The sequence below is a fragment of the Ictidomys tridecemlineatus genome, chromosome 12, assembly GCF_052094955.1.
Source record: "Ictidomys tridecemlineatus isolate mIctTri1 chromosome 12, mIctTri1.hap1, whole genome shotgun sequence".
Taxonomy (NCBI): domain Eukaryota; kingdom Metazoa; phylum Chordata; class Mammalia; order Rodentia; family Sciuridae; genus Ictidomys; species Ictidomys tridecemlineatus.
The window spans coordinates 9,677,230-9,695,587 of NC_135488.1; the positions used below are offsets into that span (position 1 = coordinate 9,677,230).

At 31.2% G+C, this 18,358-nt stretch overlaps 1 protein-coding gene across 7 annotated transcripts in view; it reads right to left on the minus strand.

Annotated features, from left to right (window-relative positions):
• Positions 1–10,529: 10,529 nt before the first annotated feature.
• LOC144369002 (uncharacterized) overlaps positions 10,530–18,358 on the minus strand; it is a 57,188-nt gene continuing 49,359 nt past the window's right edge. For 6 of the 7 annotated variants that reach the window (XR_013428421.1, XR_013428417.1, XR_013428416.1 and 3 more), the window contains 3 exons: positions 14,563–14,696; positions 14,200–14,326; positions 10,530–10,565 (listed from right to left, as the gene is read on the minus strand). The gene's annotated coding sequence lies outside the window, so the exon portion shown is untranslated. The remainder of the gene's footprint in view (positions 10,566–14,199; positions 14,327–14,562; positions 14,697–18,358) is intronic. The other variant, XR_013428420.1, reaches the window with a different exon arrangement.

Here is an 18,358-nt window from a genome sequence, read left to right on the forward strand (position 1 = left end):
TCTTGGATAGGCAGAACTAATACTTTCAAAATAACCACACAACCTAAAGCGCTATATAGATTAATGTATTTCTGATAAAAATACCAATAACAGTCCTCATAGAAATAGAAAAAGCAGTCATGAAATTCATCTGGAAAAATAAGAGACCCAGAATAGCTAAAGCAATCTTTAGCAAGAAGACTGAAGCAGGTGGCATCACTTTACCAGAACTCAAACTATACTACTGAGGAATAGTAACAAAAATAGCATGGTATTGGCTATAAAAGACTGGTAGACTGATGGTACAGAATAGAGGACATAGAGACTAATCCTCATAGTTACAGTTATTTTATATTAGACAAAAGCACCAAAAAACATTCTTTGGAGAAAAGAGAGCCTTTTCAAGAAATAGTGCTGGGGAACTGGAAATATATACATAACAAAATGAAATTGAACCCCTATCTCTCACCATGTACAAAACTCAACTCAAAGTAGATCAAGGACCTAAGAATTAAACCAGAGACACTGCATCTATTCAAAGAAAAAGCAGACCCAAATCTCCATTATGTCAGATTAGTCCTCAACTTCCTTAATAACACTTCTATAGTGCAAGAATTAAAACCAAAATCAATAAATGGAATGGGTTAAAAACTAACAAGCTTCTTCTCAGCAAAAGAAATAATAAGTGAGGTGAATAGAGAGCCTACATTTGGGAGCAAATTTTTACCACTTGCACATCAGATAGAGCACTAATCCCTAGGGGGGGTGTGTCTGTATATGTATGCATATACATATGCATACATATACATATACCCAAAAAGCTAACCCCCCAAAAAAACAAATAGTCCAATCAATAAATGGGCCATCAGAAGGTGTTATATAATCAATCAACAAATACATGAAAAAATATTCATCATCTCTAGAAATTAGAGAAATGCAAATCAAAACTAAGATTTTATCTCACTCCAGTCAGAATAGTAGCTATTAATAACACCAACAACAATAAGTTTTGGTGAGGATGTGGTAAAAAGAGACAGACTCATGTATTTCTGGTGGTACTACAAATTGATGCAGCCAATATGGAAATTCCTTGGAAATTCCATAGAGTATGTAGATTCCTTGGAAACCTGGGCAGGGGGTTAGCAATGATAGTGAAATGTGATGGACATTATTATTCAAAGTACATGTATGAAGACACAAATTGGTGTGAATATACTTTGTATACAAACAGAGATATGAAAAAATATGCTCTATATGTGTAATAAAAATTGTACTGCATTCTGCTGTCATATATAAGTTTAAAAAAAATTTAAAAATAACTCACAGCAGTTCAGGATTCTGAAGCAGGAGGATCTCGAGGTCAAAGCCAGCCTGAGCAACAGTGAGGCACTAAGCAATTCAGTGAGACCTATCTCTCAATAAAATATTTTAAAAAGGACTGGGGATGTGTATCAGTGGTTGAGTACCCCCCCAAGTTCAAACCCCCCCCAAAAATGATATGATACAAAATGAAATGGAGAGTTCCATATATTAAAGATATTTTTATACTAATGTTTAATGTTTAATATTTAGACAATATCCCCTGTTTTTTTAATAATCTGGTTTCTTGTCATATACAGGCCACTCTCTACTTATATTGCTAAACTTATTATATTAGTATATAATAAAAAATTCCATATGTATGCGGTTAATTAATCCTTAAATGAATCAATAAGGAAGCTAGATTATTTTGAAAGATACCAAACATCATTTTAATAGTGTTGTAATACTTTTTCTGTTATATTCTTATTTGCACTGATGATCACAGTTTGAAGCTGAAAATTTATGGAAATAAAATATAATACACTTATATATCAGGAAATTAGAAAACAGTCTTTAAATGCATTTTATTATGGTATTTGTCAATTTTAATTATAACTTTTGATTATATTTCTTATTATAAAAGTGCTTAATCCTGTGGCTGTATATTATATTGATTTTCTTAAAGTGGACCCCACAAGTTGTATAACTGTCAGACTCTACAAATTTTGATAACTTTGTTTTAGACACTGTTCTACATGAGCCTTTGTGGAGGATTATGACCCGGTATTAGTTGGCATGGCTACACCTAGACCCAGATTTTTCACTTTATTTTCATCTAATTTTTCATCCACTGTGTCTGCCCACTACTTTATTGTTTAAATTTCCTTATAATTATATCATGCACAGGAAAGTTTTTTCAGTCAAGGAAGCTAAAGAGCTGGTGTATTGCTTTCATGACAAGAGGTTTTAATCTTTGCCCCAAATCTTTGTTTATGGCAAGTAATCTATTCTTTATTAATTTCTAAGTAAACCATTACTGCAAAACATGTAAAATCATCTGCATCCTGTCATAAAGATCAACATACTATTTTAAAGTATATAATATCAAAAGATATGTTTTTATCCATCTAGTGTAGTTTCTACTTATTCATTTTAAATTTCTATAATAATTGTATGGTTAAGGAGCATTGAACCATGATAACTTTAAATTATGAATAATTGAGTATGCATCTTAGGGTATATTTGTTGTCAATATTGGAAAGCTTTTAAATGTATTTTGAGGTTGTCTTCCTACAGGCAAACACTTGCATAAAATTTTCAATATTTTCTTGGTTTCTTAGCAGTCATTGAAACTATGCTACCATATGCTTCAAATGTTTGATGTTTGACATTTTTTAATCATTTATACTGTAGGCATCATAAATGTATATTTTACCATCATTAGTTTAAGAAATTTAGCAAGCTGCTTTATAAGAAACAGCTAATATTATCTAACCAGGTCTCCATATATCTGTTTAGAATACTAACCACTGAAGTCACTAAAACAAAGGCAATAATTCTTATGATTTTTCAAAATATCATCAGTATTTTATTTTTCAACAGTTTTTTCTTAGAATATTGAATTTCACTTGAAAACTGATCCTAATTTCTGGGGAATATTTAAAGTATAATATACATGGATAGCTGCCCTCTTAAAGTGACTGGTGTTCAATTCTGACCTAACATTCTGAATATTAAGTCACGTGCACATTTAGCTGGGAAAAGATAATCTCTTGTGAATTGACAAAAGTTTTATAAAGTTTCTTTCACTGTGACAATTTTTTTTACCTAAAATAGTGTACAAGTTATGTTAAACACTCCCATGAAACTAGAAATCTATTACCTCATGACTATATTATAAAGTTTCAAGATTCTACCAAAAACATCCTCACCTTAAATTCTATGGCACACTTAATGGTGCAATTTGAGCCAGATTGAGCATGTCTACATCAGAAGGGCTCTCTTTATCATACCAATATGTACTGCTACAGTTTGGATATGAGGTGTCCCCCCAAAACTCATGTGTAAAAAATTCAAGAAGGCCTGGAGGTGAAATGATTGTGTTATGAGAGCCTTAACCCAATCACTGTATTAATTCCCTGACTGGTAGGGTGTGACTGGAGGAGGTGAGTCATTAGGAGTGGAGGGTGTGCCTTTGGAGTGTATCTTTGGTGAGCTGAGCTTTGTCTCTCTCTGCTTCCTGATGTGTTTCCTGAGCTGCTTCCCTCCACCACGTTCTTCCACAATGTTATATTGCCTCACCTTCATCCCCAAGAAATGGGGTCCACTTTCTAGGGACTTAAATATCCAAAATCATGAGCCCCCCAAATGAACTTTGCCTCCTCTAATTGTTCTTGTTAGTTCTTTTAGTCACAGCAGCAAGAAAGCTAACTAAAACATGGACCCATGAAATGCTTCCTGAATCCTTAACTTTAAATACTGATTCGCTTACAGTGTTGTATGTTGTCATCCCTTCTGCCCATTCTGCTTGTCAATGGAATCTAGAGATCCCTAAAGCAGTGCTTAGGATAATTCAAAAGACATGATGGACAAACAAGGTGGCATACAGGAGGTGATGTAAAATGCTAGAAATCTCTTATGAATAGGTGATGGTCTTGACTCTTGCCTGGCTCCAAATAATATTTCATTTATTTATACAGGCCCTTTCTTAAACTATTAAAAAGAAAATTCATTCTCTTCTTTTGAGGAGCTTAACAGAAATGAAGAATCAACCTTCCAAAACTCCTAAGTTCTTCACCAGAGGTGATGGGTACAAAAAACCTATGTCACAAATTTTATCTTATATACCAAGTCTCTTATTTGTCCCTAACATGTCCTAAACTATAGATGAACTATATATTATTAAAATTCCATATATTCTGGATGGTATTACACATTCAACAATTATAAAAAACCAAAATAGTGGTCAAATTTGATCATTATTTCTTTGTTAACAAAGCAAAACTTTGATGTCAGTGGCAAAGTTTTATATACTAGAAGAGTATTGATAATATGGTTCTATCATATAATCTATACTTCAGAGGTTTCATAAGGCAATTCACAAAATCGCCCTTGCATGTATTCTATACAACTAAAATTTAGATTCTGATTATCTGTACTGCTACAGTTTCTAAAAGAACAATCAGAAGGAGATGAACAACAGATAGATGATATGTAGAAAGGTAGTTGATAGATATATGATAGGTAGAAAGGTAGTAGATAGACAGATTTTGGGGAAGAGATTTGCTCACCAAACTACTTAGCCTAAGTCCCTAAATCTGCTATACATAGTGAAACATGGTGGTAGAGTACTAATTTAAACCTGAAGACCTGAGTACAAGAAGAACCAAAGAAAAACACCAACCTATCAGAAGGTTTAATAACAGGGAAAAAAAGGAATCATGTAAATCCAAGTCTGATCCCAAAGTCCCAGAAACACTCATGTTCAAGGAAAGATATGATGAATGTCCTAGTTCCAGAAGCAAAAAAGTGAACTGTCCTTCTTCCATTTTTTTTTAATGCCATCAACTAACTGGATGATGACAACCTGCCTTGACAAATGTGAGCTTTATTCTATCTACTGATTAGAGTGCTAATCTATGTTTTCAAAATTCTTGCAAACACAAATAGAAAAAATATTTTTATTTGTATATTCCTTATCCCATTCAAATTGGCAAATAATATTAACTATCACATTATCTATATGTTCTTCCTTTACTGTTTGTCTTTGTCAATTAAATGTTTAAGTTTATGCTCCTTGACACTGATATTAGATCAATTTGTTTTGTGCCAAATACTTCGAAAAGTTCACATTTCAATAGTGGTTCCATGAGATGAACAGAGAAGGTAGGAAAATTGTGTTTATGTGTGTGTGTATATATATATATATGTGTGTGTGTGTGTATATATACATATATATATGTATGTGTTTGCATTTACATAATATATGTACTATATATGCACATATACATAGTTGGGTGATAATTACTGCAGGATAAAAACATATCTCAAAAACTGGGAGAAAAGTAACTACGGATAAAATATACTGAGTTAAATTGTGATATATGTTATATGAAATTATAGAGTCTGGTAACTATAGGCAAGTAAGCAAATAATTGAATTATCATTACATTTATGCTTTCTGGTGAATTTGTGAAAATGAAGTTTAAATAAATATATAAAATATATCTGAATAGGTGACACCTATGATATTAGTAAGATAATATTTTTTAATTTATGTTTTGATTATAGTTTGGTATCAAGCTATAGAAAACAAAGCTTATGAATACACAAGCTCATTTGTGTAACATAAATTAAATGCTATTCTATGTAGTGTTCCTTTCTTTCTTAAGTCAGGAAATCAAAGCCAGGGTCTTTTGCATGTGAAGCAACTAGTCTACCATTAAGCTTGATTCTCTGTCATTTCTATTTTAAAAACCTCTGGTTTTGTTTCTGAAATCTATACAAGTTTTATTTTCAATGGTATACTATTCAAGTTATTAGAATCCCAATATCAATATGATGAAGATTCAAAAGAAACTACTTATTTTTAAAATTCAAAAGAAACTACTTATTTTTAGTTAATCTGTTCTGTCAGAAACAATCAATTAGGCATAAGAAACTTGATTCAGAAATAATTATTATTTCATATTAGATAAGAAATGCCATGGCTTTTGTTGTAGTCTCCAAGGAGAAGTAGATCAACAAACCTAAATTCTTCAAATCAGAGTGCACTAAAATCACTTATTTGAGCTATTTCAATTATTTTTCTCAAGGCTTATTACAACTTTATAAACTGAAGTGTTTATTACACAGGATTAAATATAGGTTCTAATAAAGATAATAATAACTACTTATTTCAAAGTCTAATGATACCTTTTTTTTTACTATATGAATGAAATTTGCATGGAATGATTTTTAAAAAAAAGCAAGTTTTGGGGTAAGCTAAAGAATGAAGTTAAGAATCACTATGATCATAAGTAAATCTTTTAGGTGTTTTTGCTAGGCTATAATGATCTGAGAAAAAAAGTTCAAATAATAAAAAATCATTGCATTTAATATCATAAAAAACTCTATTCATTTGGTGTATGATTTTAAACATTTCAGGCCTTGCTCCTCTAGTCTGTTGTAGAGATTTTCTGAGACATGCTGGAGTTGGAATTTCATATAATTTGTGTAATCTCAAAAGAATATAATTTTTTTGTGAATTTTCAGTATCACTGACATATTATGTCTTTTTTTACATGAGTAATGATGATGGTACAACAATGATGGAATACTTATCAAATCTGAATTGTACACTTTAAATTGTTAAGTAGTAAAATGAAGGTTAGATTTATTTTAGCACATAAAAATAGTAATGTTTTACTATGAAAATAAAGTTTGAAAAATTAAGCTTTGGTATCAGATTAACCAGTTTTAAATTTTTGTTTCAAAATCAACTTTTTAAATGAATGTAGTCGTTACTTAATCTTTTTGACTTCTTTTTTCTTCAACTCTGGAGTGGCTTGATTTAAGCCTCTATCTTAGAGGGTAGTTGTAAGAATTAAATGAGATATAAAAATTATGACTTTATATTAAAGACTCCATAAATGACACAACTCAAAATCTGAAAGATATAGCACACATTTCTGTAATACAGAATTTGTTAATAACTTCTACAATTCCATCATAAACTCTAAGTCGTATACATGTTTCCAAACATTTAATGTTTTTATTTTTTTGAGAATGAGAATCAATGTTAGATGACATTGTTGTTCTAAGGATCACTTCATCCTCTCAGAAACTCTATGTATGTAATAGAAATTTGCCTGAGCAATTGTCAGTTTGTGTCAGTTTGTTGTTTATATAGGTTAGAAAAATGTATAGAATCCCATTTGATATGATGCTATATTCTTAGGTACTGCACTAGTAAAATGATGACCAAGAAAGATAATTTTGAATTATATAGTAACATTCAGTTGTATCCATGCAGATTTTTGCTCTGTGGTCCACTCATGGGCACCAACCAAACATTGTGTGCCTTTATTGCTCAGAGCAACTACTTGGGTAACGTTCTGGAAAAAGGCCATCAAAATTATATTTTTACTACATTTATATTTCCCAGTTTCAACATCTATCTCTTGAAGACTTTCCTGCAAAAAAGGTCTAAAGCAAATTCTGTTCTTATATTTGACCAGTTATCAAAATTAATTATACAATATGAAAACTAAATTCATTTTATGTGTGAATGCTCAAAATCATCTGCACATTATTGTATTGGGATCATGATCTCCATTTTAATAAGAAATGCATCAACTGATCACTAATTAAGAACAAAAATATATGCAACATCTGAAAATGTGCCAATAAGAAAAACTCAACACACTAATTTATAACATACTATAAATAAATAACAGAAAGATCAGTGGAGAAGAGGAAAGGAAACAGGAAGAGGGAAGAAGGACAGAAAGGGGAAGTACTGGGGAGTGAATTACATCAAACTATATTCCGTGCTTTTATAATTATGTCAAAATGAATCCTATTTTTATGTATAAATAAAAAAGAATCAATAAAAAAAGAAAAACTGCAAAAATATTAGTTTTTAATTCCTTTGTGAAGCAAAAATTGTTACTATTTATGTGGTTCTTTCCATGATTGATAGATCAAATGGTAGAACATAGATTCTTTGCCCACTGATTTTAAGATTTAAATAATGATTAACAATGGACTTTAGTGTAAATTTTATTTCAATATTGCTGCAATTTTATGTGAAAAATGCTGTTTAAATTTTGAACTTTTTAAATTTATATAAATCCCTAGATTTAAAAGAAAGTTTAACTTTAAAAGTCTATGCTTAATCAAATGTATTTTAAAATAATAAATAACTATATAATTGTTTATATTTTTGTACATACATTTGGGTATGCATGTATCTATATAGTGAATCCCAATATTTATGACAATTGTGCTCTATAAATTTGCTGCAAACACTGAATTTGTAGATATTGAGCCACTAGTCCTATGGAAAATAATTTGGGGTTTGTAACATTTTGTCAGTCAGTCAATATATAACTTTATTTTTATATATGCTTCTGTTAAAAAAAACTTTAATTAATATAAATTGCTGGCATATTAATGTTGCACTCAAGTCAATAACACTATAACTAATGTCCTTATTAAGCTTACCTAACACACATATTTCTTCGGTGAGGCATATCACAGCCCCCATGTGCTTAGGAAAATTAGACAACACTTATGAACTGTGTTGGCCATTTCACAGTGAATTTACTACCAAAATCATCAATTTTAAAAAGCAAAAAAACAAAAACTAAAACCAAACCAAAAAAACATAATTTTAATTCATTGATTTAAAATACCCCTGTTTGTGGTTTGAGATTTGAAACAAAAACAAAGCATTACCACCTCAACTGGGAAGTTCCATGCGTCTGTTGTGACTCAAAATTATCACCACAGTAAGCATGTCTGCCTGTGAATGGCCCTTACAATGCCCCACGCTTTGATTTGGTGGTTCCAAATTAATTTTGAAGAATACAAATTTGCAAATATGAAATTAGATAATGATAAAAATAGACTGTCACATTATAAATAAATTAGAACAGTACACTTTAGAAATGATATTTTTCTTTTTAAATAATATTTTTTATAATTTTTAGTTGTACATGAATACAATACCTCTATTTTATTTATTTTTATGTGGTGCTGAGGATCAACCACAGTGTCTCACACACGCAAGGCAAATGCTCTACCAGTGAACCACGATCCCAGCCCTACCACTGAACCACAATCTCAGCCCTAGAAATGCTATTATTCTTTGATACAACAAATGTAAATATAATGAAAATGTTGGGGGCAATAGAGATTATTCTATGATTACTAAATATCCAGATAGTAAGAAGCCAAAAATACCTATTTTATTTTTATATTTATTTTTTAACTGCAGTGTTTTATTCTGAAAATTTATTAGAAAGGCTTTTAATACAAATACATTTTCAGACTATTGGAACACTTTAAATAATTGAGAAAATTTATTTTAAACAGCTGTATCATTTCCCCACAAAGGAAGGCTAACCATTTAGTCTAACAACAGCAATGAAATCTAGTCAGATGCAATTAGAAAGAAGGGAATCTTGAATAAAGTATAAGAATGTTTTCCCAGACCATTTATTCTTTTTAGAAATAAAATGATATAATTTAAAGCCTGACATAATTGCTAAGAAAATTAATAAGCATTGATTAGGAAAGTTCAACCAATTTCCAGTGTCTCACTTTGTCTTTTCATTAACACATTTAACTGAGTAGCAGAAAAAGATATTTCTAATAAACAACAGTTCAGTAATTTCAAAACACTTGCCTCATGAAAACATGTCTAATTTACAACTTAATAAGAAGTATTGTTAGAACGTTTCGTGGCAAGAATGATAATTATCTTAAAGCATGTTATTCAAACCAATGTGGAAATATGAGGTAATTATTGATATGCTCCAATGTATAGAATGAAAATATTTGTGCAAATAATTTAATTGATGCTCAAATTATTTTTGGAGTCAGAACGTATAGATACACAAATAACAATTTTTTGTTAGACCTAAGTAATAACCAAGCAAACTAAATTTTAATATACTGAACAACAAAATAATCTAGGTCAGGGGACAAAAATCAGTAATGCTCTGAATTTTAATGTCATTTGTAAAGGGTTAATATTAATGTTATAGCATGTATTTTTGATAATTAGATATTTATAGGTATTAGAAACAAGAGACTATAACTTACAGGGAAATAATGAAAGATTCTGTAAACCCAATGCAATTATAGTCCAGCCTAAAGACTCATAATTAAAAAGTAAACAACTATATGTTAGAATGAACTTTACTGCAATTCTAACTTTACCGTCAAGCAAAAGTGTTATAGTTTCTATTCAAATAGAATTACAAAAATACATAGCTGTTACTAGGTTTCATGGAAAAATTTATCATGAGTTTTGTATACACAAAGAAAAATGTTTGTTTTTCCATAACTCCTCTTCTTCTTCTTCTTCTCCTCCTCCTCCTCCTCCTCCTCCTCCTCCTCCTCCTCCTCCTCCTCCTCCTTCTCCTTCTCCTCCTCCTCCTTCTTCTTCTTCTTCTTCTTCTTCTTCTTCTTCTTCTTCTTCTTCTTCTTCTTCTTCTTCTTCTTCTTCTTCTTCTTCTTCTTCTTCTTCTTCTTCTTTCTTTTGTAAGGAATCCATATACTAAGCAGTCAGGTAACTTATTTCATGGGATGGTCATGGAAAAATCAACAAATTTAACAGTTTTAGATGAATTAATGAAAATAGTTTTAGATGAATTAATGAAAACAACTGCAAAAATACAAATAATGTCAAATGCCTTTCAGATGTTTCTAATGAACACAATGGAAAAACTAGTGTAGAACTTCACATTTCTTTTTTCTTTCACAAGGTCATACAAAACTATACCTTAGATTTCTGAATGTTAACTATTTAGCTATAAACTAACTTCTTAAAATGCTACTTTCCTGTCAAGAATATATTATTATTGAAAATTTCACATATTTATATTTCTAAAAATAGTATATGTGTGTTGCTTTTGATTTGTCAGTAATTTTCAGTCTAAGCTTTCTTTTGTATTATGCCAGTAAGTATATTTTTTAAAACATAGAACAAAAAAACCCCAAAAGCAATAAAAGCACTCTTTAATATTATCAAGTTAATACCCTGGTTTTATTAGTAACCATATGAACACATATAAACATTTATTTAACTCAGGAATTATTTATTTATCTATTTATTTATTTAGTGGTGCTGAGGATTGAAACCAGGGCCTTGTGCAGGCAAGGCAAGTACTGTACCAACTGAGTTATCTCCCCAGCCCAGGAATTATTAACTTAACCATACAATTCTATTAAATCTAGCAATAGAAATGAAAGAAATTACTGTTATATGCTATTACATGGATAAAACTTGAAAACATGTTAAATTAAAGAAGTAAGTCGGCAAAACTTACCAATAATATGACATATATACATGTACATATATATATGTACAGAGTCTCATATATAGATATACATTCAATCTCTGCAGCCAGAAAGTAGACTAATATTTACATATGGTAGGGAGACAAGGGTGTATGATAGAGAAGGAGAGATCAGAGTTAATGTTGATGGGTATGAGAATTTCTTGGGAGGAACATTGATGATAATGTTTTAAAATTATTGGCAGTATTTACAAAAATCTATGAATGGACAAAAAATTATTAAATTATGTGCTCTGAATTGGTAAATCTTACATATGGGAATTATACTTCAATAATGCTACTTTCTAAGGAAAAACAGAATATAAGATGTAGAACTATACACAGTCTGTCAATAATGGCAAAATAAAGTTTCTAACAAATAAATGTAATGAAAAATAAAATTGTAACCATCTGATTACTACTTAATAAAAATAGGTAAGTTTGCATGTAACTTAGTAATGGGTGTACTCCAATCAAATAGTAAATAGCAAAACCAAGTAGATATTTTTTTTGAAAAGTTAATAATCATATATCTGACTTATTAAATCTTTCCCAGTAATATATATATATATATATATATATATATATATATATATATAAACACATATACATACACATACACACACACTCACACACACACACATATTATGGAAATTTCTTCACAATCCTTTTTCCAATTTTGATCATATTTGATTCTTTATCATGCACAGTGCACTAATTAGTACTGTCCAGAGATAAAATAGAACATTTAGATGTTTTGTGTTTGTTATTAAATATAAAATAATACATATGTATAAATTATACATATATGTATATATATATATATATATATATATATATATACACAATGGGAATTAGTATAATAATATGAATGCATGATCATGGAGGCCAAGTAATCCCACAGGTAGTCATCTGAAAGTTGGAGAAACAGAAACCTCAGTGGTGTTATTTAATGAAAGTCTAAAAAACTGAGGACAGGAAAAGGAATGTTAAAAGCTTTAAACCCTGATAAGAGTCCAAAGACTCAGAAACCAGGAACTTGATGCCTGATGACAGGAGATGAATACTTCAGCTGAGAGAGAGAGAGAGAGAGAGAGAGAGAGAGAGAGAGAGTCAGTCATTTTTGCCTTCCTTCACATTTTTGTTCTGTTCAAGCCATCAATGGATTGGATGATCTACATCAACAATGGTAAGGAAGATATTCTTTACTCAGTTTGATTGATATCCTAGTATTTTTAAAAAATACTTCATAGGGCTGAGGATATAGCACAGTTGCTAGAGTGCTTGTCTTGCATGCACAAAGCCCTGAGTTCAATCCCCAGCATGCACACACAGACACACACACACACACACACACACACACACACACACACACACAGAAAAACATAAACAAACAAACAAACAAAAACTTCAAAAATGTGATCAGTAATAATGTTCACCAGCTATCTAGGTCTCTTTTATTCACATAAGTCAAATGTAACAATCAGATGCAAATACATACAGAGAGGATATTGGTCCTACTTTTCTTTGTATAGGCTCTAACAAATTGGCCCATCAATAAGTTGTAAATTGATGTATACATCTTTGTTTACTCTTATCATTTTGAGCAAAGTAAGATGAAAATATTTCTGGAAACGTTCTGGAAATTTGTGCAAGAAATCTGATTTAACATTTAAACTATCTTTTAAATTGCTTCTTCCATATCCAGGTTATGAAACAAGATTTGAGAATATTTCTTCTAAAAATTCCAGTCAACTACACATAATTAAAGGGAATTAATATCCTTTTGATCTTTCACAAAATTTTGAAGTCCTCTGCACTAACAGAATGTGTTCATCTTTATAAATTCTGAGGCTAGATTTCTGTAATTTAGACACTGAAAAAATGCGTTAGTAAGTTTCTGTAGGCATTGAGTCACATAAAGTAAAACACTTGCTTATCAACAGTCAGCTTATCAAAACCCACTGAGCTTTACTCTTCTTATGGACTTTCAGGTTAGACCATGTTTGCAGAATTCTTTCCAACAATTATTCTCTAGTAGAAAAATATTCTTTATGGCAACACTAACAAAAAATAAGAAAAGGGAAGTGATAATATAAAATATAATTTAAAATTTGGCAATTAAAATGCAAAATTAGTTTCAAACTACATAGAACATAAAAGTGGAAAGAAGAAAATGATAAAAAAATGAATTAGAAGAAGTTAAGAGAGAACAAATAGGAAGAGAAAGAAAGGTAAAATAGGAGAAAGCAGAATAATGAAAGAGAGAGTATATCTAGTTTAATTAAGAAAAATATATTAAATTGTCTAGAACTCTATGAACGATGGGGGGGACCAAAATAAACCTACTCAGAAAACAATATAAGCAAAATAAAAATTAGCATAAAAATATTATATATTCCTCCTTGTCCATATATTTTAGATGGAGAGATTCCTTTTAAAGACTTTCAGATTTGGGATCCTCTAGGCATTGGAAGTGTAGTAAATGTTCAAGTCCTCTGAATGTCTCTAGTCATGAAGGCTGTGACTAAATAAAACATCTTTTGTGAGACACCATGTAATAATTTTTCCCATATAGAGATTAGCACTCTGTTTCAAGAAAATGCACATAATTCATGCATGTGAGCCTATCTACATGATCCTCACACTGTCAAACTCTGGCATGGTCAAAGTAATTCTGAGAAACTCCTTTATGGGTCCAGTTCCTGGACCACCAATATCAAAATTGAATGCTTGGGCTACAGTTGTGGCTCAGTGGAGCACATCTGAGGCACAGGTTCGATTCTCAGCACCACATATAAATAAATAAAATAAAGATCCACTGACAACTAAAATAATATTATTTTTTTAAAAAGTAAATGCTCTTCACCTTTCTCTGCTTTGCAGATAAGCAGAATGGCAGAATGCATACTCCAAACCCTAGAGATGTCAATGGATCTTCGACACAGCCTCTTTTTTGGACTCATACTGAATCTTTGGGTGGGTTCATACTCTCCCTATAAAACATGAAAAAAGAAAGAGAAACAAGCAGAGCCACTGCCACATCATTTGTGGATCCTCGGAATGACTGTGTGTGGGAGAGGTGGCTGAGCCCACAAGGATCTGTTCTGGGGTGGTGGCTGTGGACTCTCAGCCTTCCACTGAACCCAGCAACCGGATCCCTGGCCCTAGCCCCCTCCTGAGTCCATATAAAAGAATCTAGCTTAAACTGAACTTCCTCTTGGTCACTAACCTCAGACTGCCAGTTCTGTTTGTAAAGCCTCTCTGCTTCTTCCCACTGTGCCTTTAGTCATCCAGAGATGGTAGATGGATTTGTCACAGTCTCTCTTCTGGCCCCAGAATGAAGTGGTGTAGACATGGTCTGACCTAGTGAAGAAGAATTAATTTTAGGTCTTTTATATTGAAAAGTTGCTGAAGTTTCTGATTTTCCTTGCTTTGAAATAAATACTCTTATTCTTTTGAAAACCAGTATTTCTGGGATTCACCTAGTAATTGCTTCTCTAGCCTTTTTTTTAAATATTTATTTATTTATTTTAGTTTTCGGCTGACACAACATCTTTGTTTGTATGTGGTACTGAGGATCGAACCCGGGCCGCACCACTTGAGCCACATCCCCAGCCCCTGCTTCTCTAATCTTACACTGATATTCTCTTTCATGGCCACACTTCTTCATTATGAAGACACACACCTATTATTTGATTCAATATCCCGGAGCAGTCAGTATGTGCTGGTGCCCCTATTCCACCATTTGCCTTCCCTCACACCTGAAGTTTTAAATGTAACTAAAGATGATGAAATCATATTTTAGTTGACCCAGAATGTAACCTAATTATCAGTCACTTCTGTAACAATTAGAATTTTATTGCATCCGTACAGTTTGTACAATTATTTAATTAAATAATGTTAAATATTGTGCATTAGTAATTTCAATTTATCTGATTCATAAATTATTATTAGAATTTTGGAAGTCAAGCACAACCAGATTTGTTATTACTAAATAAAATACTATGAAAAATATGCTTCAATAATTCCCCATATTAAATCAGAGAAGGGCATTTTTATGTATACTTATTGAATTATATGCAGCAACAAACCTATATATATGAATATTTATATTGACTCAATTTATATGAAGACTATTTTTTTTAAACATTTGTATATGTAAATTGCAAAAAGTAGCTGGACATCACTGGAACAGTTCTACTTTTTGGTACCAATTTTTGTGTTTGTCAGATTTTCATCACTAAAAGAAATATCTGAGATAATCCATTTTAGAAGATAAAAGGTTTAATTTTGCTCATGGTTTTGGTAGTTTCAGTTCATGATCAATTGGTCTTATGGTTTTGGATCCTGAAGTGAATGAAAGCACCATGGCAGGAGGATTTGGCAGAAACTGCTCTCCTCAATGCCATAAAGCAAAAGAAAGTGAGTGGCAGAGGAGCAGGCTTCCCATTCTCATTCAAAGCCATGTCCCAGTGACATCAAAGTCTCCCACTAGGTCCCACCTTTTCTCAATAGTGCCAACAGAGACCAAACTTTACACCAACGGGCCTTTGGGGTATATTTAAACTATAACAGTCATATATAAACAATGGTATTTTTATGCCTGGGTAAAAGGATCTGGCTTAAATCAAGAATTACCTTAAGTAAAGGGAGACTTTTATTTTTGTGTTTATTAGAGTAATTGAATTCACTATTAGACATTTATAGTTAATGAACAGGAAAAATCTCTGACTTGTGCAAAACTCTACTATATTTCCATCATTATCTTCTAAATTATCTTGAAAATAGGGGACCATTTTAAGATGTCTTACTTGTGTGTCTTTTACTTTAATCTCTTTATGAAATATAAAAGTAAAACTTTTTTAGTCTCAGATGTGTCATAGGTAGTTTAATAATGTTATTTGATTTTCAATCCAATCAAGAGTCTTCAGCAATATGTAATTTTGAATATAATTTTGAATGCAATAAGTTTGTGTAAATTTTTTGTTTCTTTGTAATAGGGATTGATCCCAAGGGTACTTAACCCTTGGGACAAGGTTTAGCTAAATTGCTTAGCGCCTCACTAAATTGCCAAAGATGACTTTGAACTCACAATCCTCCTGCCTCAACCTCTTAAACCATTGCAATTACAGGTGCATACTGCACACAGTAGTTTGTGTTAATTTTAAAAAAATTTAAAGGAAAAAGTCTCCTTACAAATTAATCTGTCTTTAGAAAGTATTGTTTAAATTTATATTTCTTAAAATTAATTTTGAGTTCTATCTGGTATTGAGAAACTGGACTAAATTCATAAAAGAAAAAAAGCATAATATAAATTTGGAAAATGCATAGGAACAATGACATTATATAAAACAAATGCAATTTCCAATGATTCAAATTAAGCTTTTCACTTTATAACTTTGCAAAAATGCTATTTAATCAGTAGACGCCATTCATTGAATTTTGACACTTGTTCTCCTCCTGGGCTTCAACTATTCATTAGCATACTTTGTGGTGTTTCCCATGTATATGCTAACATAAATATTTTGAGCATGTTATGGGCTAGACTGAGCTATGATGTACAATATGTTAGAAGTACGAAAATAATTAATGTTATATTCAAATTAATGATGGATTTATCAGGACATTACTGCATCAGAACTTGAGGGGCATGTGTATACAAACGTGTATTTGTTTTATAAAAATACATGTAAGTATAATAATACATATACAATGAACTATTAAAACTATGATTCAAATTATACTGTTTAAAAATTAAATAAATCAAGACCAACTGTATTATGGAGTATTCATTCCCAAATTTAACTTCCCACACTCTGATGATCTTTCTAGATTCATACACATAAACATACGTACACTTTAGACCTGCTTAAATTTTACAACTCACACTTAGTTCCTTTATCCTACAACAGAATAGCATAAGGACATTTTGAGTTAACTTATTATTCTGGTTAATATTTTACCCCTATAGATGTAGAGAGATGTGAATAAGCCTGAAGGTTCCAAGAGTTGGTTCTACTTTAATAAGTTCATATATGAAGATCCTACCACCATCTCATATTCCCTTACATTAAGGCAAAAAAAGTCAATGGCAGTTCCTCTTTCACTGGGATTACACTTCTCAAAGGTTTTTGTAGTTATCTTAGGAAATATCACTTTGCCATGTTGAATGAGTTGAAATTAATTTAATTAATTGATTAGATTAAACAATTAATTTCACCCCCATTCCCTATAAAAGCTTGATTATTCCTGGAGGTATAGGTACAAATATACCCAACAAACTATCAAACTCATTGTTCTGATCCAGGCAGCAGATGGTCTGCACTCCTTTGAATGTATGTGGCTAGTCATTAGAATGCCTATAATTTCTTAAATTGACATTATTTTTCATAGCAAAAGATTCTGTGTTGTTGTTATTTTCCTCAGCCTAGGAGAATAAGAGGAGTTTGCATTAGCCTTTAGAAGTGAGAAGTGAGTGATGGTTTTTTTTCTCCTTTCTTTATTTAATTTCATTGGAAAACAAATTATGGAACCACAGTTAAAAGTCCAAAGACCAAGTGTGAAGAAATTCTAAAGCCAGCTCAATGGTGAGTGTTATGTTAATTAGAGTAATTAAACAAAAGCATATATATCAAATCTTTATCCTCCTGCTTTTTTTCAAGTAAATAAATAATTACATACAAAATATTCTTTAGACTCATTCATTAGAGGGATGCAATAGTCCTAAGATCTACAAAAGATTATATGAGTGATGCTGTCCCAATCACCTTGTCACAGGTACTTCCCATTCATATTCCAATCACTGGCTATAGAGGGAGTTATTGGAATGTCTTGCATATGTTTGTGAATTTCTGTAACTTCTATTTTGTTCCACTACTGTTTTCTTATATTCAATAAGTGATTAAGTGCTATATCATATTGACATTTTCTCCTGATGTTAACATTGGTATGGTGATAATAAGTGAGAAAATTGATAAAAAATCTGAATTATTTTCTTAATACTAAAAGAACGTTAACTCTCATGA